The 25,047-nt window shown below is 30.5% G+C and overlaps 1 pseudogene; it reads right to left on the bottom strand.

The window, feature by feature from the left end:
• Positions 1–5,321: 5,321 nt before the first annotated feature.
• Positions 5,322–22,884, bottom strand: LOC137809469 (MADS-box transcription factor 23-like; annotated as a pseudogene).
• Positions 22,885–25,047: the final 2,163 nt, after the last annotated feature.

Here is a 25,047-nt window from a genome sequence, read left to right as displayed (position 1 = left end):
GGTAGTATGAATGATAGTGTTAATCCAAAATAAAAAAATACAAAACATCCATAATTGAAAAAATCATTCTGAATCCGTCAATCCATAATTCAAAATATGCATTCTGGATTCAGAAATCCATAATTGAAAAAAATCATTCCGAGTCCACCAATCCGTAATAGAAATTAAGCTTCCGGATTCAGCAATCTGAAAATCAATAATTTATGCAAACTTTGCTTCCGGAACACCCCCTCATCCGGAATGCAACATGATTCACTTCTGAATTGATGAATCCATAGCACACTCCTAGATCCCGAAATTGTGAGGGTCAGTTTTGGAATTTAAAAAATTGTGGGGTGCAGGGAAAAAATGTAGGGGAGCAGGAAGAAACTGCCCTGTTTAAATTATGCAGTTGGATATTTTGGCAAATTTTATTTGCTCATATTTATAGGTAAGAATGTTTTTTCAGTTACATGTGTTTTTTTTAAAAATCCATTTATATTTCTCAAAAGTCATATATTGGAACCTCTCAATGCAACATTTCCTGTGGGTCCATCACAAGCCACATAACAATAATAGAATCCCAATTTGTTTTTGTTGCACCAACTTTTATTTCTTCGGCTTAAATATGCTACTAATCCCTTTAATATACTTTTTTTTTCTTTTTTCGTTTTGATTTTTTTTGTCTCTATTATGTAACATTTTACTATTTTGGTCTCAATTGTTACGGTCTACATGTTAAATGATGATGTAACATGTCATAGAATCAAGACACATATGATATTTATGTCATAGTAATACAAAATTTTGCTTGACAATAAGACTTTTATATTTACAATATATTACTTTTTTTTAAGGTATAGATGTATTTTTCACAAGTAGAGTAAATATATCACTTATTTGGATCTAGAATAAAAGAGAAGAATATACTCATGAGCACAATAAATATCATCTCCACCTCCTGAAATAAGAAAAAAAAAAGTAAGAGATCAAAGTCAGTTCACTCAAATTTTTTCCTTTTTACATATATTAATTATTATATAAATTTAACTAACACAAATATTTTAATAAAATAAAATAAAAATAATTAATAAAATTAATAATAAACTAAATTTTTAATATAAAAATATTTAGTTATCTATAATAAAAAAATTATATAATAATAATAATTATAAATATAATAATATTATTTAGATTTTAATTATAATTTTTAATTTTTTTTTACATATATTCATAATTTTACATGTAAATTATTTTTCGTCAAGTATAACTCGTATTTTTTAAAAAATTAATTATTAAATTATATCGAAAATAACTTAACATAATTTTAATTCACCCTAATCTACATAAAAATATCTAATATTTGATTATTCTATTTTTTTTAAAGACAAAGGTAAATTTGTAATCTTATATTTTACATCTTTAAAAAATATCAAAATAGTTTTTCAACCATCATATCACTAAGAAACTTCAATAAACTTTCCTAAAAATGTACTCTAACATACCTCAATCTAAACACACTCACTTTCTTCATACTTTTTTTCTCAAATCCTCACACTTTCCCTTCTCAATCCAAACATAATGACGAATATATCGAAGAATGTTATAGTTATTTTTTTTTCTTTGATAACACTATTGTATGACACGTTCTTTCTCCACCTCCAGAGTTTTTTTTTTTTCTGCACCTCCATAAATCTTTTAATTCCAAAATTACCTTTTGGAAAAAAATGATGGATTTGTTATTTTCATTTCCAAATTGTATAATATATAAACCTTTCGAATTCTACAATTTGAAATATAATTGTATAATATATAAACCTTTCGAATTCTACAATTTGAAATATAATTTTGTACTTCAAATTATAGAGTTCGAAAGGTATTTTCGAATCCAAAAATACCTTCCAAAATTAGAATATAATTTTGTATTTTGAATTGTATAGTTTGGATGGTTTTTAAGAATGTAGAAAATACCTTCCGAACTCTACAATTTGAAATATAATTTTTAAATCTAGAAGATAACTAACTTATGAACTCTTTAATCAGTAATTCAAAAAATTATATTCCAAATTGTAAAATTCAAAAGATATTTTCGAATTTAGAAAAGACCTCCAAGTTCTATAATTCGAAAAGATTTTTTTTATCGGCAAGAAAAAATAAATAAATGTGATCCATTTAAGGGGTGGTCCAAACCCTTATACACAACACCGACCAGAGACCCCCTGTAACATCCCTAATTTTTTACCCATATATAATAAAATAAAAGTAAAATAAACACTGTCTACTTAACATATGAATATATATAACTATCTCATAATTGTATCTAAAAAAAATATCCCTCTTCACAGGGATTTTAATATATACATCAAAAGTTTTAAAAACAAACAGAGCATTCAAATTAAAATTTTCACATCCTCCAGTTGCTTACTTAGAAGCTTTATTACCTGCAATCTCGTCTGCTCCCGTGTACCACACGATCATCACAGATAAAGAAACAAACACAAAACGAATTACAGGGTAAGCTAGCTATAACAAAATTTTCTATATAATTTAAATTTCAAATTGATACACAAAATTCATAAATTCTCATACAATTTCTCAAACATTTCACATAACCATCAAGTGTCTATCACGTTCAACAGGGTAAATCCATTTGATCTGCTCTGATCAGTTCTTTCAAACCTCAGACTCAGCCAAATGAACCTCCTTCGACTCTCACCAACTGAATAACTGATTCCACTATATCAGTAGAGTCAGGATCGTCTCATTCACAGGACACTCACAGATCAATACACCCTAATAACAATCTCAACACGGTATTTCCTTTCCTGAAAATACTATGTCTTGATCACACTTTAACCTCATTACATACATCATTTAACATATCAATGCACCACTCAATCACATCATATTTAAACTTTCTAAAAAATCCAAATATATCTCAAACTTTACTTATATACATAATTAATTCCAAATATATGCTCTTTAAATCAATCATCATTTAAAATCAAACAACCACTTCTCATCAAACATCTCATTAAGTAATTCAACAAAATATTCTAAAACAAGTTCAACTCATTTATATTATTATTCAAACACTTTCAATTCTCAATCACAAACACCTTCAACAACTTATTCACCTTAAAATCAATATAAAATATTCGAAGTCAACTATTTTAGTCAATATATTACTTTACTCTTCAAAAGAGACAATCCTGCAAGCAAAAACAATTGGAATTGGTGACCACGTCACCCCCACATCCAGAATCTTCTAATCTAGGGTTTTAATGAAAAGAATAAGACTAGCTTCCCTTACCTGGACTTGAGCAGATGCTCGCTCCAACCACCAAAATCTTAATCTTAAGGATAATCTAACCTGCACCACAAAGTTCTGATCACAAATCTAACTATATCACTATGACCCTGATCTAACATAGACTAATTCTGAAGATAAAAACCTCACATGCAAACTTAAACTAAAAGGCACCCTAACCATATCAAAAATAACTTAGAAAATGAGCCAAAAATGAACTTACTCTATCTAAGATTCTGATCGGGTAATCTCGTAGAGTTCACTGCCAGGAGTCCAATGGCAGACTCCGATCGTCAAACTGATGAGCGAGGAGATTAGAATCTTAGAGAGAAGGGAGAGGAAAGAAAAAGGAGAACAAAAATGAACTTACTCTATGAAAGATTTTGATCGGGCAGTCTTGTAGATCTCGCTGCCAGGAGTCTAATGGTGGACTCCGATCGTCAAACAGATGAGCGAGGAGGTCAGAATCTTGGGAGAGAAAAGGAAAAGGAAACTTCCAGAGAGATGGTGGTTCTTTTAAAATGAAACCTGAATAACTAATTTTCTATTTATATAGCTTTTTCACTTTAATAATAAAATATTCAGGTGTCATTTTAATTGTACCAGACTATTTTTCTCGGTCCTTACACCCCCTAACACAAAAAGGCTATCACAACAGCTAGCTCCCTTCAAAAACACCTATAAACATCCAACCAACCTAAACCCTTCAACAGTTTTTAATCGAATGCATACAAATCAGGGGTTGTAGCACCAATCCGAGAAGGAGAAGGCCACAAAAGACAACTTTGATGTGATCCAAGACCAAACATTTAATTGTGAAAATTTTAGAATGGTCAATCACTCCACCTTTAAAAATATAATTATTCATATGTCTCCAAATATCGCTTATCAATGCAATTCAGATATTTCCCATGATGAGATTAATAGACATAGGCGTGTCGAGTAAAGAAAACTGCATAAAGTGCGCGATAAACATAATCAAGTCTACTGAACTCACTCCTAACCACTCGTAACAAAGATTCCAAATTAGGCAGGTCACTCTACACCCAAAAAATAGATGACTAATAAATTAGACTTTTCACAAAAAAGTATAAAAGTATAGGAAGAAAACACACTATTGTATCCATAAAAAATTAACTTTTGCTTCTCCCTTTTTTCAACGTGCATATATGCCCCCAAGGGTTTATAATTAAAACTTAGGTTTTTTCCTTCCTTTATATCCTATCTTTGTGTTTTTGTACTATTTCGTGTTGGTGGTAGTTGCGCTTGCCATTTTTCTAAACTTGTGTTTTAGTTTTCCTCTTTTGTTTGGTTTGTGCCTTCCATTTGCTCCATGTTGACCGTGTTGCTACAATTTTGGAAACTAGGCAATGCAAGGGTGATCATGTGTCTCCGAGTTGGTTGAGAGAGGTATAGGAAGATGCATCCAAATACAAACAATGGATAGTTGCTGCTCGAGCTTATTTGTTGCACCAAGTTGATTACACGATTTTCACAAATAAGAGTGCGACTTCAAAGTGTTTCATACTTGGGGTTATTTGTCAGATTTGCGCTTGACTGGAGATCATCCCAAATAGTGAATACCTACAAAAACTTATGACAATTTTACATTTCATCCACTGATATGCTTCACAAATGCACAATATTTAAATACTAATATAATGACCATTACATCATCTATAAACACATCAATATATTCATGTGTCCAACATTAGTTTCTATTTAGTTATTTTGTTTACTCTAATATAAAGTATAGATTTAAGAAACCATACAAATATAGCCGACCAGACATAATACTTTCCCCATATATATGTGTATATATAATATATTTTATTGTCGTAATTTCATGATTCATGGTAGTACAAACTTCGAAATAATGGACCGAAAATATACGGTTTTTCACCTAATGCAGATATGATCTAGTCACTGCACACAACTTATAGACTTACAACATGTTTAGTAGGGTTTATATTTAGAGCATAATTGCTTATTTTTTAAAAGATTTGTTAATTTTTTTTGAGAAAAAGCGATTAATTATTCCCCTCTAAATGAATTACATGAGTTAAATGTTTACATCATCAACTTGAGGGAATACCCCATAATCATTGCTTCCACTAGTAGTTCACTGTGATGAGAGTGATGCTGGCTTTGTTGCTAACTGATCGGGTGAAGTTTATCATATCCATTGCCAATAGCATGTATCCCTTGCTTCAATAACCTAGGTAGGATCCAAACCATCATCTTAAATTTCACCATAATAAACTTGAATTCAGAAAATTAAACCTACTGAGTAAATGGTTTAGCTCTTGTGTGTAGGTATCTATTTTCATTAATTTCGTTACTTTTTTTTATATGAAAATAACATTAAAAGAATTTATGAGGCATATTCTAACTCTACATGACTTGGAGAATGAGAAAGAAGAAAAACATCCATCATGCCAAATAAGAAAGAAAATTTCCACTTTTTTTCTAATTTTTAGTTGGCCAGATTGAACAAAAAGTTCCTTGTAGGAAAGAGCTAGACAAACACAGAAGAAACCAAAACGACAAAAAACCATCACTCAAATTTGGTAGGAAAAATTACAAATTATGAACAAGTGGTTAGTTAAAAAAGAACATGTGAATCCCAAAGCATCTAAATTTACCACGCATTTAGAGCGTTGGAAATCTTTCAGAATCAACATATCCATGAAAACTTACTTTTAATGGAGTATATGACAGTTAAAAATTTTGTCAAGCTCCAATCCATGGCATCATATGACACTTCAGAGTATACATAGATAAAAAATGTTTTCTTGATGATTTACCTTCTGTGGTTCTGCATTTTTTTCATGGATAAGGTTTATCTTCTTATGAAGTTCTTCATTTTGTTGATGAATGAAGATTCCCTGCAAATCATAATGGCGTCAATGGAATCGGTCTGAAAATTTCAAATTTGTGGAAACACCTATTAAAAGAACAAAATCTGATGCATTGAACCTTTTGTTGTAATTCGTTGATCTCATCTTTAAACATTTGATCCTGCAGGTGAAATAAATGATCGTGTATGAGTCATGCATGTATGACAATTGTATTATGTATTTTGGATTTTCCTTTGATGATAATTTTTTTACTGAAATATCTTTGGAAAAAGAAAAATAGTTTGCTTTTACTAAAAATAAATTTATGAAAACCAAACATATACACTTTAAGTTGGAGCTTTGAACCATGATACCTTTTTTCTTTGAACGTTATTCAAACCAATTTGCAGATGATTTTCCAGATGCTTTAGCTGATTTATATCCAAACCAGAAAGTTCTTCACCCATCAGTTGCCTGCATTTACCGAAAATGAAGTATGAATTGTTCGGCAATTCTAAAGAGAAAACATTCAAATGAACCTTTTCCGGTGGATCACCAGCCAGCAATACAAGAGAATCTGAGATCATCTGTAACTTAAAACTTTAACATTAACATATGTAAATCTTTCTTAATTATGTTATTTAACTTGTTCATTTCTACACATACTGAAACTTTAACTCACATTTAGACAATAAAATATATGTGATTAGAATACAAATACAGTAAGTTTGCTATCACAATATCATTATTATTAGATTACAGAAAAGTGAGAAGTGAGAGTGATTTCCAACAACCATATCTTTCTATTCTCCAAAGTTATGCTTAGACTAGGAAGATTAGAACTCGAAACCCTCTTTCCAATTTTCATTACAAAAATGCATATCTGGAAACCATAAACAAGGTCTATCAATTCTTCAATGTTATTTTTGAGGGTGATTTGTGTTGCTGGTTCAGAAAATGATTAAGTATTTGAAAGTTCTTTAAGCATAGCGTAAGGAATCTTCAAGAGAAATAGCTCATTATAATTCTCCTGTGTTTTTTCTGTAAGGAAAGCTTTGTTTGTGATGGTACTGTATTTAAACATTACACATGTCTTTTTCTTCATCAAACAAATTAATCTTTTATCATTATTCTTTTTTTAATATTAAAGGATTATTATCTATATACGGGCATGAAATACTTGTCACGTTTGAATGATTATATATCTGCAATGGTCTCGATTTTATATTAAAAAAACCCACCTTTCTTTGTGAACAAAGTACCTGCTAAACTCCTTAGAGAACTTAACTTGCCTATCTGAGAAATCAGCTGCAGTCATTCAAAGATAGTTTCTGTATAGCTTAAGCATGTTTAATTGTTAGTCATTCGAAGGTTTTTCATAATATATATACTTATAGATTTCAATCCTTTTGCTTGATGAAAGCAAATGTAGCAACACAAGTATGCACACTGCTATATAATCAAAGGGATTCTATTTCACATAATAAGACGGAGTTTGTTTTACTAAAATATGAACTTTCAATAATATCTGATTATGTTGAAATAGAGTGATATACAAAGGATGATCACAAAGGTAACCTAATCCATCACGAGGTTACAAGTTGGAACCTTGCTTGGGATTTTATGTCTGCGTGTTTTTGTGTTGCATGCATTGAAGGGTAGAGATTCTTTAGGTTGATGATCAAGTACATTAAGAGATCCACAGTTCAAGACTGAATTGTTTATAATTATCTGTTGTATTATTTAGTACTTCATCGTCTTATCCTTTTATTCTTATAATTACTCACCAAAAAGTAATAAGAATTAGTGATACTTTCTAGTTTCCATATTAATGAGACTTATTCAACTATTGGGTTTTAATATTTTACCTGTGACTTTTTTGCAGATGTCCTAGTTGTTGCCTTAAGCTTTCTGCTTCTCTCTGCCAAAGCTAGCAAGTAGTAATAGATATATATATTAGACGTTTATAACACCATTTTGTAAAGAAATAAATTATAATTCATATTACAAAGGGGACAATAGTTTATAACATCCTTACATATTGCAATTTGAATTGCATCATCGTTCAGGACTAAGCAAGTTGCTTCGATTTGGAACGATGCTGGCAAGAGTAGATAACAATGGAAAGAGGATAGGAAAAACATGGAACATCATACTTCTTTTCCCATTTTCCGGGAACAAGATAGTTTGGGTGAGATGCAATGGTCTACTGATATCACTTTGGAACAAGAATGCTTCAAGATAGTAGTAGGTACCATTAGAACACTAGTGAACATCGACAAAGATACAAAATCGTGTGAGGTGTTGGAATGTGCAAGATTACGAGTAAGAAATAATAATGACAATGGGAAAGAGAGTAGGAGGTCTTTTGGTAGATATGTAGATGGAAAGGCTCTTTGAAAAAATCTGTTTTATTGTATAAGGGTTGGATCACCCCTGAAGTGGTCTTATTTAATTTCATTGCTATTTGCTGATAAAAAAAAAATAATAATGACAATGACAACATGTAGATGTGGTGCTTAGAGGAGTAAAATCGTGGACCGCGAATCATCAATGGATTATATGGAGAGGTTGTCATAAGATTCAAAATGCTCTGAAATGAAGGATTATCAAATAGAAAGCTAGGAGGACAGGGAACAATGAACAGTTGAGTCACTGGAAGACATCATCGGCAATAACAATATACATAGAGGAACCACCGAGACTGGCATTTACGAGGGAAAATGATACATTGATAACTCACATTTTTTATATAACCACATTACAACTCTCAATACTGTTATTTTAATATTTGTTCATATCATTTAATTCCAAACTTACCCTTTATTATATATATTTATTTATAAACCTATCACATCAAGAATCAAGAGTTGTATATAACTCTATAGATTGTCAAACTATCATTTTCCATTTAGGAAAGTACCTAAAAGTTACACTCAATGGATAAATAAAGCACCATTGTAGATTGATAACCCACTTATTTAGCATACAACTCTCAATATTATTATTTTAATAATTTTTCACATCATTTAATTATAAATTTATCATTTATTATATTTTTTTTTAATACTGTCTCAGCAGGAGTTGTGTACAACACTACAAGAATATAATTAAATAACAACCAAATTTATAGGCAAAAAATAATTAGTTAATGTCACTGTATTAACTAGATTAAATACTATTTCAGAGATTAAAAATTTATTCGTATTTGAAGTGGTTTCTACTATTAATAAAAATTTATAAAATAGTTTCTAAATTGATATCTAAATTAGCTATCGAAGTTTTAGCTACACTAATATTTTAGATTCTAAATTATTCTATAAAAGACTAATAGAGATTAATTTTTGAATATTAAGTAGTAAGTAGCTATAACCTTGAGAGTTAATGATTAAATACCAATTTTAGAATCTATTTTATAAATTTTTATTAATAATAGAAACTACTTTGGATACCAATCATTTCTTTATTTTATAAAATGGTCTCTAATTTAGTCAAATAACAACTAATTATTTTGGTATCTAAAATTAGTTTTTATTTAATGATTTTCTTGTAGTGCAACTAGTAGAGTTGTCAAAGTATCATTTTTGATAAATAAAGGACTTGTGTCCTTCATTATTAACTCTTTTTCATAATTCAATGTCTTTCAAACAAAACTTCTTTAAGTTTCTTTTGTGACAAACACTTAATCAAAACTACGAGTTCATCTGAACAATACATGGACTTTTGTTCATAAACTTGTGGGTTTTAGATTGGTAAGTTATAAATGAATTTTCAATCATAAAAGTGGTAATCCAAAAACTGATCAACAAAAATTCAAGACGATATTAGTAACTAGTAGAGAAGAAGTTGATTATAGTGATGTTTTTTCTCCTATAGTAAAACACATATCTATACGAATATTGTTAACTATGGTTGTTGAACTTAACCTTAAGTTGGAGTTCGAAGTCAAGATTACATTTTTATAAGGGGACTTAGATGAAAGGAACTACATGAAAAACTAGAAGAATTTGAGATATAAAACTAAGGATTATGTCTGTAAATGTTTTCGCCGGTTGACTCGGTTGCTGGTTGACTCGAACGGCAGCCTCAGGCTCGCCTGTCTCCTCCTGAAGTCGAACTTCCTTGAGTGGAAAAATGCTTCACCTGTAAAGACAAAAGGGCGCCCTTGCGGTCGTTTGCACTCCGACGCTCAAGTCAGTAAGGGCTAAAGAAACAGTAATGTGTGTAAAGCAGTTTCAGTCTTAGAAACGGTGTCCCTTGCTAGGGTTCTTACCACCCTATTTATAGGTTGTATCTAGGGTTACTTCTGTGATGCTCCCACGTCTCTGAGTGGGCTTAGGGTTCCTGGAAAAATGTCTCTACGCCGCTATTACACAATCTTAGCGTAATCTGGCACATAGGACTTCCCCTTTCTGGAGTGCATAGACCTAACAACGTAGTCGCCAAGATACCTACTCATGTACCAGCGCTGCGGCGTCCTCTGTTATGTGGGTGCCCTAAGTATTCACATGTCATGCATGCAGTCTTTCCCTGGAAACCCTAACCCTAACGGACCTTAGCGCCTCCAGGGAACACTTGCTTGTGCCGTACTCGAATGTACAATACACACCCATGCATGATCCTCTCGTGACTTGGGTCTTTTCTGATATCTGGGTGTTAACTTCATGTTAACTCATACTGTTTGTGGGACCCAGCTTACGTGACCCACCATTACTATCAGACCATCGATGTCCGATGACTTTTTCTCAGGCCAATGACCGAGGTTTGGCCTGTACAGTAAACTAAACAAATTCTTGTATGGTCTAAAGAAATCCTCAAGGCAATGGAATAACTGGTTTGATGAGTTCATTCTTAGTGTTGGTTTTGAAAGTAGCAAGTATAATATTTGCATCTACTTCAAGTTTTTAGCAGAAGATCACTTCATAGTATTCCAGTATTATGTTGTATAATGACATTTTGATAGCTAGCAATGGTAAGTTTGGGATTGAGAAGGTTAAAGCTGAACTAAATATCGAATTTGATATGAAGAATCTTGGTGTTGTTAGGAAAAAAATGGTGATTGAGATGATTAGACGACGTAACTTCTATGTGTTTCGATACACACCTTCTGTTCAAAATGTGTTGGGAACATTGAGCATTTTTTTTGCTGCCTTACTGCTATATACTTCGGTCACTGGTTACAATTCATTTTTAATTATTGTTCTATTCATCTTTGATTTTTCTGCAAAAACATAGAAGTAGTCAAATCGAAGATCTTGTTTCCGCTTTTATTCGTGTTCTGCGGATTCTGTGAAAAATGATAGTTTAGATTTTGAGTATAAGGTTATACTGCAAAACATGTTTAAGGGAAGTTCTAAAAATTATATTAATGAATTTAAAATTTTAAAAACTTCTAAAACTTTTGTGCATCATGATCAAACTCCGAATGTTTTGCAGGGTCTAACATATCTACAGCTTTACTATCATTAAATGCAATGCTGATAGTGTTGCAAAAGGAAATTCGGGCCCATCTACTAGTGTTGCTATTTTTCGAGATCACAGTGGAAATTGTTTAGAGAGATTTCTTACATACATTGGATAATCTCTATGCTGAAATTATAGGTGTTATTTTAGCTATTGAAAACTTGGCTCTAAGAGGATGGTCTTTCATCTGGTTAGAATGTGATTCTTGTGTTGGATGTTATGAAAAATTTTAGTCTTGCATGGAGAATAGAGAATATATGGGTAAGGTGCGAGGAGCTTCTCTCCTCTGTTAGAGAAAGAAATATTTATGCTGATAGATTTACAAATTCTGATTTCATTGATAGGTAATCATTTTACTGGATGGAATTTTTTTCTTGGAACAGGAATCGATTTCTTATCTATAGTTTCAGTTTGAATCTGGTATAATAAGTTTTGGTTTGGTTCTTTCATGATATTAATTGGTAATCTGGTTTTATTTTACATATATTCTTTTCAGAAACAAAATAAATCTTTAGATTGGACATGTATGAGTTCTAGGATCAGAAATTCAATTTTCAAAAGTTCTTTCCTAATTTCTCTCATTAATAGGTTAAAAACGTAAAGCTTCTCTCAAGGGCTTACAACAATTTTCACACAAACTAGGGCTCTCAAGGGCTTACAACAATGTAGTTTGATACACCTGTTGAGCCAGTTTTCATACGCCTCAATGTGTCAAATAGTGTATAAGTTTTATAAAGTAGATTAAATATAATGTTAAAGAATAGGAATAAAATATGGTTTTACTAAGATTGAGAACTGGTGTTATATAACATGTTGAACAGTTTGTCATGTAAGACAATGGTGGAGCTGTTCATTTGCAAAAAATTAACATACTTGGAGAGCTTGAAGATATAAGAGGAGTGGTGCATGGAGCATGTGTTACCTTGACAGATGAAGCAGCATCCATTACACAATGATGGTCCTCGTTGTGCTTGTTAAAGCGATCAATGATTGATTTCATGCTGTCATAAATGTACAAACCAATATTAATGAGATGGAAGGTGATTATGACATTGCTCTCATAGCTACAGTTTAGAACTGAACCTCCTCCCAAAAACAAATATACTCAAATATTGGCATAGAGATGTCAAAAAAGCGTATGCATCATGAAAATTAGAAATTGAACGGCCAACCTCTATTTTATTATGCAGAAATTCAACGCAGAATTTTGAATTTTATGTGTAAGGATCTAGAAAATAACCTTAGAGTAGAAGTGATATATTTTAAATGATACCTGTATATTTTATTATTAAAATGAAAAAGGACACATAAATAGAAAAATCAGTTATTCAGGTTTCAGTAAAAAAAAAACCACCATCTCTCTAAAAGTTTCCCTTTTCCTTTCTCTCCCTTCTCTCTAAGAATATGATCTCTTCACTCATCAGTTTGACGATACCGTTAGACTCCTGGCAGCGAATACTACAAGACTGCCCGATCAGAATGAGTAAGTTTTCCTCTTTTTCCTTTTCTCCCCTTTTCTGTAAGATTCTGACTTCTTCGCTTATCAGTTTGGCGATCGGATTGGACTCCTGGTAGTGAACCCTATAAGTTTGCCGGATCAAAATCTCAGATAGAGTAAGTTCCTTCTTGGCCCCTTTTTCTTTTAACTCAAAGTCCTAGTTATATAGTTAGATTTTGATTAGGATGGTGCAGGTTAATTACCTTTGGTAGATTTGGAGCTCCTAGTGAGCATCAGTTAAAGTTCAGGGAGCTATATTTTTAAATTGCCAATAGAACCCTAGGCTAGAAGATCTGGATGTGGGGGTGACGTGGTCACCAGTTTCAAAATTTTCTTGCAGCATCTTGTTTGGTATAGATTGAAACTGTTTGAGATTGAAACTGTTTAGTTTGAGATTGAAACTGTTTAGTTTGAGATTGAAATCTAAAATTTAGATATAGTAGATGATGTAGAATGTATATAAGTTTGGAATTGAATGAATTACTGAATGTATTTGAAAAAGGTTTGTGATGATTTTTTTTCTTAACAATTTCAGAGCATATATTTTTGAATATTTCCTGATGATTCAGTTTATGAACTAAAATTGTTTGTGACAATTTTTAAAGTAAATTATGAGTTGATTATGAATTCTGGTGTTTTTGAGATAAGTTAGTTATTGGGTTTAACCATTGGTGATCAAACTTTAATTTTCATGTTGTGGCTTCCTCATCCTTTTTATTAAATACTGTTGGATATAGTTGTAGTTGAAAGATAATTTTATTTCATTCTCCTTTTATTGTCTCTCTTTTTGGATAGTAAAACTTGATGTTATTTAGATACACTTTGGAATCCTTTTGATTCAAGACATTTATATGATTAGTGAATGAATTGTTGTGTATTTTGGAAATTCTAAACTGTAGAATGATTTGATTGTTTGATGTAGGAGATTTTAATGTTTAGAATATATTTTTTTTAATCAAAACAGAGTATTTTCAGGAAAGAAAATACTGTGTTATGATTGTTTAGGATATGCATTAACTAGGGATTCGTCTAGAAGGAGATATCCTGACTCTCCTGAGACAATGAAATCATATAGATGAAGTTATTCAGGTGGTGAGAGTCGAAGGAGATTCATATGAATGGGTAAGTTGTTTGAAAGATAACTAACTTGACCTGTTATATGAGTTAACCCTGTCATACTAGGAGAGATATGATATTGAGATTCTTTATGCGCATAACTGTGTGGATTTCACAATGAGATAGTATGACAGGTGCAGATCTCTGAGTCTTAGTCAACGCACGAGTCTTCCGGAAGTAGAGTTAAGAGTCTATGTGTTATGAGTCAGTAGAAGTCCGACATAAGAAATATGAATTTTATGAATGTAATAGACACTTCATGGTTTGAGAAATCGCATGAGAATTGATGAATTATGCTTATTAATTTAAATTTTGAATTATATCAAAACTTTTTATATAGATAGCTTACCCTGTTATTTGTTTGTGTTTGTTTCTTTATCTGTGATGATCGTGTTTTACACGGGAGCAGATGAGATTGCAGGTAATAGAGCTCCTTAGTGAGCAACTGGAGGATGAGATAGTTTTATTTGAATGTTTTGTTTTGTTGTTAAAACTTTTGATGTATATATTAAATCCCTATGAAGAGGGATATTTCTTTTGAGATACACATATGAGAAAGTAGTATATGTTATTTGTAATTAGATATTGCTTGTTTTACTTTATTTCATTATATATGGGTAAAATTTAGGATGTTACATTATGCATAATTCTGCAGCTAGTTTAAACTTCAAATGCTATGGTATCCGTTTGTTGGTGAAGGTTTTTTTTATAAGGATCGAAACATCTTTTAAGTATTCCATTTAAATTAATTAATTCTTTGTTTATAAAAAAAATCATTTGAAAATTAGAAAGATGGATTGACACTCTTTGAAGTATATAATGTAGTTGTGGATGATCATTATTTGTTGTGCTTAGTTATTAATCTTATTAGCTGGTGAGATTGATAGGTTAGGCTATTTAACTTATCTCCTCATGGTGCACTGGATTCGACTAGTTTCTTAGGTTTGATCAATAAATGAGTTGGATTAAGCCTTGGAACTATCATATTCTTTCTTATAAAAAACAATATCATAGTAGAATACAATGTTGTTAATGTTGCTACAACTGTCATGGCTCATGAAACAACAAAAATGATCGAGATTATTACATAGATTCTTAATTTAGGTGATATAAATCTTGTTAAGAAAAAGATGTTAATGTTGATAATCTTGAATGGGATCCGCCAAAGGAGTAAGAATGACATTGAAGTTTTGATTATTGAAGAAAAGTCTCAAAGCAAAAGTGTTGGCAATTGAAAATTTTCAACTTCATATTAAAGTATTTAATGTCTAAAATGAAGCTAGCAGTAGGTATAACTCATTATGTCTAGTTTTAGCTAGCAGTATTTGAATGTCAAAATATCAGTTTTCTTCCTTTCAATGTTTTTTAATAGTATAGGTTTGAACGAATTCAAACCTATTTATCTAGACCTATTTATCTGGTTGGGTGTTTGTCCAAAATTGTGGCAAAGATCTTGTCTCTGCGGCTGAAGAAAGTGTTACACAAGGTCATAGACGCTAGGCAGTCGGCGTTTTTGGAAGGCAAGGGGATTATGGATAGCGTCTTAGTAGTAAATGAAGTTATGGAAGAAATCAAGAGGAGAAAGAACAATTATATTTTTTTCAAGGTTGACTATGAGAAGACGTACGACTCAGTTGATTGGGGTTTTCTGTACTATATGCTTGAGAGGTTGGGCTTTTGTGGGAGATGGATCGGTTGGATTAGAGCGTGTCTTGAGTCCTCATTAGTGTCTGTGCTAGTGAATGGGAGCCCTGTCCAAGAGTTCAAGCCTAGGAAGGGGTTGAGACAAGGAGACCCTCTGACACCGTTTCTTTTCCTCATAGTGGCAGAAGGTTTAGCTAGGGTGGTAAGGAAGGCGGTCAAAAAGGAATTATTAGAAAGTGTGGAGATCGGAGGTAGACTTATCAAGGTTAATATGCTTCAGTTTGCGGATGACACGTTTTTTTGTAAAGTGAGTGCTCAAAGCGTGTTCGTTATCAAGGTCATTCTAAATTGCTTTGAATTAGCGTCAGGTTTAAAGGTCAACTTCCAAAAGAGTAGTATTGGAGGGATAGGATGCAACAACCTTTTGCTACAAAGCTTTGCGGCTATTTTGAATTGCGTTACGATGAAGACTCTGTTTAAATATCTGGGCATGCTTGTAGGTGAATGTCATAGAAGAAGTAAGTTTTGGGAAGAGGTGGTGGAAATAGTGCATAATAGATTAAGCAGATGGAAAGACAAGTTTATTTCAATGGTCGGGAGACTTTGTCTGATTAAGTCGGTGCTATCTGCTCTTCCCTTATTCTACTTGTCTCTGTGCAAAATGCATGAAGGAAATTGTTAGGTTGCAGAGGAACTTCTTGTGGGGTTGGGACGCGAACGGTAGGAAAATAGCGTGGGCATCATGGGCAAAGGTGTGTGCGCCAAAAGAAGAGCGGGGACTTGGAATGATCAACATAAGGCATTTCAATCTTGCTTTTTTAGGAAAATGGATATGGCGCTAAGGTTATGAGAAACAGGTTTTGTGGAAAGAGGTGGTGGATTCAAAATATGGAGGTTGGAGGGATCTACGGAGTCAAAGAAATAGATGCTCAGATTCTTTGGTGGAGGGATCTGAAGGAGGTTTGGTCTCTTGACGAATGGAAAGACATGTTCGAGGCTAACTTCTCTTGGGGGGTAGGGAATGGGAGGGAGATAAGGTTTTGGGAAGATAGATGGGCGGGTTGTACAACCTTAAAGGAGTTGTTTCTAAGACTTCATTCCACTTGTTCGAGCAAGGACTCTTTTGTATGGCAGATTAGGGAGAGATCAGAAAACTCAGGGTGGTCATGGAAGATCGAGTGGAGAAGAAACTTGTTTGAATGAGAACGGAGTCAGGAACATAAGCTAATGCAAATTCTAGGGGATCAGAGGGTAAGGGTGGACATGGAAGACTCTTGGGGGTGGAAAGACAGAGAGACAATTGTGTTCACAGTTAAATTTGTACATAAAATCTTTAGGGACGACTCTCAGGGGGCGGAAAGGGATCTGCATGTGGGGTTCTGGAGGTTAAAGGTGCAATCATCTACTCATCTCACGGTCTGGAGGGTTCTGGAAGATAAAATTGCATCTAAAGCAAACCTGGTAAGGAGGGAGATAGGATTGACCACCAATATCTGCAGCTTGTGTGGGGAGGAAGAGGAAACTACGTCTCACCTCTTTTGCATGTGTAGAGTTGTCTGGCTTGTGTGGGCTAAGTGCTACGAGTGGGTGGGAATGGTTTCAACGGGTCATAGGGAGCCAAAAAATCATTTCTTAAGCTTTAGGATGAGCGGGGTCATGAAAAGTGTAAATAAGGTATTGGGGGTGTGTGGATAGCAGTGGTAGGGGAACTGTGGAAGCACAGAAAAAGGAAGGTTTTCAGTAGTGGCAGGATTGACTCTGTCAAAATTTTTGCTATGTCACAATTGAAGGCCTGGTCATGGGTAGTGTCCAAAGCGCGAGGCGTTTGCTTTTCTTTATCTGTTTGGTGTCTTTAGCCAATGGTTTGTATGAGGACTGTTATTTTTCCTAGGGACTCTTTTTCTTGAGAATAGACGTATGTTCTTTAAGCGTAAGGTAGGTCTTGTGTATACGGGTTAAAATATCCTGAAATATCTCATATTTATTCATTCGTTGTGCTGATAAAAGAAAATGTAATATATGTATACCCACTTCTAATCTAATTTTTCCTACCGAATAACTAAAATGTCACTACCTTCATTTACCATGGTCACTATCATTGAAGAAATAATCCTTTTTTATGTGTAAGTTTGTTATTTAAAGCAATTTATTGAATCAGAACTAATAATGAATTTGTCGAAAGACTTCAATGTATTTTTAATGTTAAAGAATTGAATTTTTTTATTCTTAACTACAAATTATTATTTTTAATTCTTATATTTAATAAACAAATATTGTTTCATTCTCTTATCAAATAAAAAGTACATAATTTTTATATGATTTTAATCAAACCACATTAATTTTTTTAATGTAATGACAAAAAGTAAGCAAAACTTTTATAGGCAGTAAAAGTACTATACGTTTAAACCCTAAAAATAGTATACGTTTAAACCTTACAAAAATCTTTCAATGAAAATTATAATTATGAGTTTTCACTCACTCATAATCTGAGGTAGTATATTCTAAGTTTAACAAGGTTATATAGTGTTGAGTCTTTAGTAGGTGTTGATAACCATTTGTAACTAAGATGGTTGAGATTTTGTATAAGGGTTGAAATACTTCTCAAGTGTTTTTTTTTAATTAATTAATTATTTACTGATAAAAAAAAGATATATGACTCTCCACTATAAAAAAAAATAAAAAATGCAAGACTCTATTATAATTACAATACATAAAATCTTGATAATAAATTAACTTTGAGCTTCAATATTAACGAGTTGTAGACTTATACACTACATAGATTTTTTTGTTGTAGACTCTATTGGATTCAGAAAGGTAGACTTATACACTACATAGATTTTTTTTTTAGACTCGATTGGATTCAAAGTGGTTAAGACGTTAAGAAATGAATGTTCTACACAATTGTCTTTTGTTATTTTTTTTTTTTTAATTTTTTTTTCTATAAGAGTTGAAACATTCTTATAACTTTTTATTTATTAATTTTTTGTTGCTCATAAAAATAATTCAAAGCAAAATTATGTAAACATAGGTGTCAACTCCTCAACTAAAGTTCTGACCAGAAATTAGACAATATCACAACAATTTTTGGATCTTATAGGTAGCCTATACTCATTTATGATGTGGAAGTAATGTGTGATAAATTTTCTTAACAACCTAACTTTAATTAGCATATATTATGGTAGATGTTATCTTTTTGGTTGGGAGTGTAGGAAAGACACTGGTAGATAGTAGATTGTGGTCCAATATTTGGACTTTTTTTTTGTAGTGAGTAAGACCACTTTTTTTTAAGGATTGAGACATCTTAAATGTTTCATTTTTATTCATTCCTAAAAAAATTCAAAAATTCAAACAAAATATCTACTAAAAAGAAAATACCTAAATGAAATTGTTGGCTAAATGACAATGGTGGAGTAATGAGGTATCTTATCTATTACTGCATGTTAAGAAAATCACATAGGAAGATAAACTTAATAGTGGATTTGAGCACCATTCATAAAATAACATATATGTGTAAGTTCTAATTCAGGTCTAATCGGTAGTAAATTTTTTACTTTTATTATTTTCATTGTTTCATATGTGTTCAACAAAATTAAAGCAAACTTGGTTTATACGCAACCATTCATGTAAAGCAAAATAAGGCTTAATGCTTCTTGTCATCCATTTCCTACCTTACCCAACACTAACAACTAAAGAAGAAAAAAAACAAAAAACCAACATTAAATAATATAACCAGATAATGAATATACCCAACCGTGATCAGATAGCATGTGAAACATTACAGGAGAACAAGTAATTTTCTGATTCTATAATGCATTTACAAAATACATAAAGTGATTGATTCAATTGAACTAGGTTCCATTTTGAAGGGGTTCTATCTATCATCAAAGTTAAACTAGTAAAAATTTCAGCCTCTAGTTCACAGATAACACATTTTTTACTGGAAAGTCGATTAAAGTTTGAAAAATCATGGTTTATAAAATCAATCTTACAACGGTTTGATTGATTTTAGGTTTTAAAGCAAACTTTTGCAAAAGTAGCTGAATAAGGATTAATGTTGAGAAGAGTTTTATGACAACTGTTGCATATTTCTAAAATTTTAAGTTTAGTTTTTTTTTTTACTTAACATGGAACACTTAGGGTGTCCACCCTTGTAGTAAAGTTTTAATTTTAATAACATTCCTTTTGAAGAGTACTATGATCTTGTTTTATGTTTTTTTATTAATGATAAAATATACTATATAAAAGTATTCAAAAGATATTTCAACTTTTATGAAAAAAAAACTATATATAATAATCATACACAAACCTGATCCAACAACCTACGCAGTCTCATGAATCCTATGATCCAAAGAAGAACAAGATATCCAATAAAACCTAAATAGTTGCTTAACCCTTACAAAAACCAAGCAAAAAAACAGCCTGAGCTGTACAAAAGATTAAGCCAGTGAACCAAATAACGAACCAGCAGTTGAAGACATGGATTCCATATTCCTTGTTTTATGTCTTATCATATAATTACTAATGTATAACTTATCAGATGAAAATATATGAATAAATTACTTTTAATAAGTTTTCATGAAAAGACTATTTAAATAAGTTAAAAACAGTTTATTAACAAGTTGTTTTAATGAACTATCTAATAAGTACTATTTAATGAATTAGACAAGTTCTTCCAAACAATTTCTCTTATTTGTGCCAATCCAATGAGATTTGGAGCAAGGATACTTGTTGATAAGGTCAAATGTAGATTATCCTCTAGGTCAAAAGCACGGTTGTTTTGGTGGAAAACTTTACTCCATTTTTTTAATCAGCAAAGAACTTTACGAACTTTACTGATGAAGCTTGTTTTTATCAAGTTTTTAAGCTATTAATTTTCCATCACACATCTAAAGGCTAAAAAAGAATGGACATGGAAAATACTCTAGGGGAATGCAGTTCTATGGTTTAGAGTTTCAACATTTAGATACTTATATATTTTTTATAAGAAATGGTGTATAAGGGACTTAGAATATCTCTTGTATTGCCTTAATCTATTATTTTGTCAACTAATTAAAATAACATGATTTTATGTGGCATATTTTTTAAATTAGAAGTTGAGAGTTGGGAGGAGTGATTTCTTTCCTAATTAAATATATGAACTTTTTTTTTTGTTTCAAAGTATTAACGTATTAATTAAAATAAGATAATTCATTGTGGATGATATAAGCTGCCTGCATGAAATCATTAAAACAAATTAACCATATGAAAACAATTTTATGACATTGACTTGTGAGTTTATGCAGGTAGAGAGTTACATGCTTTAAATACTATTATATTATATAATTTATTATGTATCCAAAGTAAAGCAAATCTATATTATGCTCCAAACGAGTTAACATGGGATGCCACTAAGCATGAATATATCTATTTTTTTAAGATTTAAAAAAGACTAACTCGTTGTTGGAAAGAGCATCCTACATTAAATACCACAATTTAAACTTCACATTCAATTAAATATGTTGGACTCATAATGTACTTTATTATAAAACTATAGTGAAACGAAATTATATTAAGCTAATGCCATTTAGCTATTTTATAAATTTTATTTTGGGGCTGACTTAACAAATGCCCACAATTAAAACATACAATTTTTCAAGTCACATTTGAATTGACTTCCTAAAAAATCATGAACCTATTAACATTCTAAGGATCTATGTACACCTTTGTGCAAATACTACACTTTATTTGTTTTTTTAATAAGGAAGGAGTTTAAGTTTTTAATAAAAAAATTGGTACATTGTAAAAGATATATAAACATCAATCTGGAAATATGTATTTTACTACATCAACTTGAAGAAAACCAAAGAGCAAGATAGGGTTGACCCAGATACAGAAAATGAAGGTTAAGTAATGATTGAGATAATCAACCATAACACCATGGACACTGTTTAAGTGGCCTCACAAAAGTACAGATTTGAAGCCCCTAGTTCAATATTGGGATTCTAGAACCTTCTATATTAGAACTAACCGAGTCTCTTAAGCTTTTCCCTGACTTTAAGACTTCTCATTCTTCACCATGAAAATTATAATGCATATATAAGTTCTGCACTAATTTGTTGAATGCTGAGAAAATGTTTCAAAACAAATACAAAGAATTCATATCTTGTCGAAGAGAGGAGATATATATATGGAGGATGCAGAGGAAAAACGATAAGCTTCTCAACTAAACTTGTTTTTTTTTTCTGGATTTTTGTCTGAGTGAGGTGTGTAAGGACGAAAACAACCATCTCTATCTGACAACCATCTCTATCTGAGAATTATAATTTTGGTTTAGTATGAAGAGTGAACACTAGGTTTTACACTAGAGTTCATATATAGAAAGATGAAGCTCGTAGGAAACTTGCCGGTTTCAGATGCAAGCAAATAGATGCATGAATTGCAGCACAAAGTAGCTCATTTATCTAGAACAACATTTTTTTCTCTTGAAGATTTCACGGTTAAAAATATGTGGAGTACTAGGTTTGATACATTAATATTGATATATAAAATTATAAGCACTGCTACAAGTGTCCTATCATCAAAGAAAAAAGATTTAGTTTTCTGAAACCCCGTGAATATCATAAGAATGAAATTGAAACCATACCCACCAAATTCAAATGAACATGTATCTTATATTCCTCTCTTCCCCCACACAAAGAAAAAGAAAAAATGGTAAAAAAAATATATATGTTAAACAAAGGGAAAGGGAAAGGGAAAAGAAATTGAGTTTAATTACCTGGTGGTTGAATAATCATAAAGTTTGCCCGTGCAGGAAAACACAATCACTCCAATTTCTGCATCACAGAGAATAGAGAGTTCTCTAGTTTTCTTCACTAACCCATTTCTTCTCTTACAGAAAGTTACTTGCCGGTGCGTCGGATTTTCGATTCTTTGAATGGGAATCTTTCCTCTCCCCATCTGCTAGGGTTCTTAGCTCCACCAAGTTTTCTTATTTTCTTTTGGCCTAACAATTTAACAATATCTGAGATATCCAACACGCTAATGCCCAAAATCGTCTTTCACTGAAACAAATTTGAATAAAATTAATACAAAAACATGAGGGATGATAAATAGAGCTGACTGAAAAATAACAAAAGTAGAAACTTACTAAGAAAATATGCTTCTGAAAATAACGGTTAAGGAAGAATTGAAGAAGAAGAAAAGAAGTTAAAAGCTGTTTCTTTCTTTTTCTTATTTTTTTCTTTTTTAAGCAAAGACAGTGTTTTACTGCAAGCAGTCCTGACTGTGCATTGATTAAAGTTTATTCACCTTGTACCAGTAAACTCACCTATCAGGTGTTCGAATTTTTGCATGTGATTTTAAATGTGTGTATATAAAAAATAAAATATTATATAGCAAGGTAAAGGATTATTACACTGTTAGATAATTAAAAATTACTATGATGCCTCCATATTAAACTTTGTTAAGTAGAAAAAATATTGTATTTATGTGAATAGAAATTTAAGACTATAAAAAATAATGTACAACTTTTAACCATTACTTTTATAAGTTACGTCAAATAATATATTTATTGAAATATATTAAGTGTTTTTACAGCGTATTTTTATATTCTGAAGAAACAAATAAAATAAAAAATTTATGTTTCTGTTAACAAAAAGAAAGGTTTATGTTTCTAGTGTCAAACAGAAAAAAAAGTATCCTTTTTAAATTTTGATTAAAAATCCAAAATAAAAGACATTCTTAAAAATATTTTAATTTATTGAAGTAGTTTATCCCTTTTCATAATTTTTCAAATTTATTTTAATAAATTACTCGGAAAATTTTTATCAAATTAATTTTTAAAAAAATATTATTTAACTTATATAAACTAAATTATGAATACTAGTAAAAACGCATCTTACATTAAAAAAATATAATTTTATTAAAATAGTTAATTAAAATAGAAAATAGTTGAATACAGCATATAATACATTTTTGCCCATAAAATCAACAACATATAATGGTGAAATAAAAATATATTATTAAATTATAAAAATATTTTAATTGAAAGTAATTGTAAAAATAAATATATTTATTTTATTTTATTGTTGGGGATTTTTTATTATAGGTAATTATTATAATTTTAAAAAGTAATTACTTGGTAAAATTGTAGAAAATTATGTTTGTTATAAATGTTTCTTTTTGATAGAAGCATATTAAATAAACTAGAAAAAATATGTGTATTCACATTTTTGTTACATTAATATATATATATATAATTTTTTTTTTTATAATTTTATTATTTTTATGAATAATTAATTAAAATATAGAAAAACAATTCAATTTAAAATACACACACACCTATATAATTTTATAAAAATTAGTATTAAAAATTTATATAGTAGTTACTTTCAAAAGGAAAAGATATTTCTTTATTTTAAAATAAAAAATTATTCAATTATTTATTATTAAATAAATGAATAAATTATTTTTTATATATTAAAGAGTAAATTTATTCAATTAAATAAATCAAATAAATTTATCAAAACGATCTTTCCTTTTTATATAATAGCACCAATGAAATTAACTAAAAAATGATTATTTATATTGAGTTACGTATTAACGTACATATTATTTTTTTAAAAGTTATTTTAAAAATTTTATTTGATATGATTTGTGATTGATTTATAATATAAACATAATACATTACTCTAAATAAATATTAAATTTGATTATTTTATATATATATATATATTAAATATTAGGACTAGGAATATTAATATCTTTTTTGTCTGAAGATGATCTAAATAGAGTGAATAAAAATAAAAAGTAAGGATAAATAAAATAAAAACTAACGTATTATTTAAGAGATAGGGTGAATAAAAAAATATTATGGACAGAACCAAATGAAAAATAAAGTAAAAAGTTAAAACGTATGTTTTAAAAGAAATAAAAATTATAATAAAACAGTAAATTTTACCATTTTTAAAACTATTTTCATATTATTTTTTTCTAAACAGTCTAAATTATTTTTATTCGTCATTTTATCTATATATTTCACCTACCAAAAGATCATAAAAATATTTTACTAAAAGAAACAAAGAGAAGAATACAATAGCACAGAAATAATATAATAAACTTAAGCAATTTCAAAATTAATTCTTCTCTAAGTATCTTAAATAAAAAAATATAAACTTGTTTTTATCTATTAAAAATTATTTTCATTTCCAAAACGAAAT

The sequence above is a fragment of the Phaseolus vulgaris genome, chromosome 2 (genome assembly GCF_051622355.1).
Source record: "Phaseolus vulgaris cultivar YP4 chromosome 2, ASM5162235v1, whole genome shotgun sequence".
NCBI classification, from domain to species: domain Eukaryota; kingdom Viridiplantae; phylum Streptophyta; class Magnoliopsida; order Fabales; family Fabaceae; genus Phaseolus; species Phaseolus vulgaris.
This window is presented reverse-complemented; position numbering and strand designations above follow the sequence as displayed.